The following is a 2,790-nucleotide window of genomic DNA, read 5'->3' as shown; positions in this document are numbered from 1 at the left end:
CTAAATATCTACATGTATACAGATGAATACAGGCAAATTATAGTTATACATCAACATTAATACGTACACACACACACACACACACATGTATATATGTATTTTTATGATTATACACACATATACACACTTATATACTTATACATATATATACATCTATTAACCCTAAATACATTCTACATATAGAGAGGTTTTCCGTTTAAACATTCGTAATAGTTAAAATATATCAACACATGTTCTGTATGTGTATATCTACATGTGTGTGTGTGTGTGTAGGGTAACTGATTCACACATTCACGAGTATAAAGATAAATAGAAAAAGAAGATAAAAATACAAATGTAAGTTCACTTATATAGATACATTCGCGTCGTTAAACGATCAAACATAATGATTTGGACGTAATTTTAGATATAATTGAGTATTTACTTTTGCTTAATCCTGGTCCCGTCTGAAAAGAATAAAGAAAATTGCATTGATGTACGTACGTATAAGAGAAAATATTCTATAAGTTTATCTCTGGGCTGATTAAACAAAAATAAAATGTAATGATTTTACGACGGGATAGCGAACATAATTCTATCTCTTTCTATTAATAATTGTAATTAAGCAAGTTATCATTTAATAATAATTTTGCAGAATGGTATTCAAGATAAATTTTAGCATATAATATTATATCACGATTGATCGAATGAAATTTATTTTTGTAACTATTCCGATTAATTGCAAAAGGAGTCGGTTTTCTGATTTTGTACAACATGATATAACGGAAATATGGGATGGATTTGCGGAAAACCAATATTTACAGTCATTGCTTCCACAGCAATGAAATCATAATATTGTAATATTATAATATGATGAAAAATTTATAGCAGAATTTTAAATTTCATCACTATCATTATTACTCGTTGTTGCTAAAGGAAAGAAATGAAAATTACTTACGGCATTGCCAGGAATCCATGCTCGTTCTTGCTTATATTACATATGTGTTTAAACAATGTGAGCATTCCGGTTATCTCGTTACGTCCTGGACATTAAACGAAATATTAACTTCTTACTTAATTTCATTTATTTCCTTGAAAATTGATTTCATTAAAAATAAAACATTATTATCCTTTACCATGTGGATCAATCAAGCACGCTCACGGTAGTCAAGGAAAGATACTTTCAGTGCTCTTCAGACATTTTTATTTCGTGTTAGGTCTTTATTCCGTGTTAATTCCGTGTTTTAGTTTTATGAAAACTTTTAATAGTTTCTCCCATCGGCGCGATCGTATGAGACACCATTAACACAGTCGTCTAGGAAGAAAAATTATAAATAAGTACGTATTCACATATAAAAATGAATATCAATATTATTATTTCGATCGATCTGGCTCATTAATTTTCCTGAGAAAAAATAATCAATAATAAATAATAAGCTTCTTATAAATCATATTTCGATTTAAGGGGCGTCACTTAAAGGATAATATTAATAGGACATATTAAAATGGTCGAACACTTTTAAATTACTCCTTCCAAATAATTGGTAATTATTTCAATTAAACGATCTAATCGTTAACGGAGCATGTTAAAAAAAATTCTGTTAAAAGATATTGATCACTTTCGTGTTTTATCTTTATTAAAAATACTTCAAAGTCTTTTAAAATGTTCGATCAACCTTTTGGTATACTTTCTAAACCTTCCAATTATTTATAGAAGGTACTAGCTATATTTAGTCAACATTCAGAATTTTATCATAACTTCATATAGAAAAAATGTTAGAATCTCCTTGAAACTTCTTCAAAATTGCACGAATTTTTTTGTATCGTGCAAACCTTACCGTTTAATAATTAAAACCACCAAAACTAAAAGATTTAATCAGAGATCCAAACGATTCGTTGAGAGCGTTAAGAGACTTTTCTATTTTTCCACTATTTTTCGTTACTCTGTTCTCTTCGTCAATGAATTGAATCATGTACCTCTGTTCCAATTGATTAACTAACCGGCAAAGAAACGATTCAAGTAGTGTCAAATCAGAAAATTAACTAGTAATGTGGATTTGTCAATGGTTAGTTTCACCAGGGATCACGGAGCAGGAAAGAACTACGCAACAGTTGGCTCTATATAAGATTATTCTAATACAACATATCAATGTCTGAACAGAAACATCCTAATTCAGATAACTCTAATTATATTTTCTTCTCTATTTAATATTATATGATAATACGTCAAAGGCAAATTAGAGGTGAAATATAATATAAAATGTAAAAATATAATGTAAAGTAATAATAAAGAACTATGTGGTTTTCTATAATACGTTATAATATGGTATATCGTATGATCGTAGTATTGGACACAAAATATAAAATGGTGTATAACGTAGCGTCTCTAATATAACTCACGAATACGTATATAGAATTATGCAATTCTCTATAGCATGACGTATGAAGAATTTGAAAGTCTATGAAAATAAGTCGTTCCATTGGGTATTAAACGTTGGTATACTATTCAAATATAATTTATCTTACCAAGACCATGAAGCGTAGAACATTGGCGATTCTCAACGACAAGGCAATTTCAACTTTTTTGATATTTCTCAGCTTCGTACTTCCGTTTGTACGCTCGTCTTCCTCTTTAGATCGTCTTTCCTCTTTTGGAACTTGTTAGTACTAGTGACATTAGTGTCTCGATTCGGAATACCACACTCTCATCCAACTCTCGTCGAGAGCTAGACTATCCAGACGCAACCCAGACGCAACCCAGACGCAATCCAGGCGAGCATGCGCTGTCCAGTTCCCCCTGCTGTTATTCAC

At 30.4% G+C, this 2,790-nt stretch overlaps 1 long non-coding RNA gene across 1 annotated transcript; it reads right to left on the bottom strand.

The window, feature by feature from the left end:
* Nucleotides 1-308: 308 nt before the first annotated feature.
* LOC122637251 lies at nt 309-1,197 on the bottom strand. Its single transcript, XR_006329200.1, has 3 exons — nt 1,116-1,197; nt 938-1,022; nt 309-446 (listed from the first exon to the last, which is right to left on the bottom strand). It is a non-coding gene; the product is annotated as an uncharacterized LOC122637251 (long non-coding RNA).
* Between the last annotated feature and the right edge of the window lie 1,593 nt (nt 1,198-2,790).

Source organism: Vespula pensylvanica, chromosome 25 (genome assembly GCF_014466175.1).
Source record: "Vespula pensylvanica isolate Volc-1 chromosome 25, ASM1446617v1, whole genome shotgun sequence".
In the NCBI taxonomy this organism is placed as follows: Eukaryota; Metazoa; Arthropoda; class Insecta; order Hymenoptera; family Vespidae; genus Vespula; species Vespula pensylvanica.
This window is presented reverse-complemented; position numbering and strand designations above follow the sequence as displayed.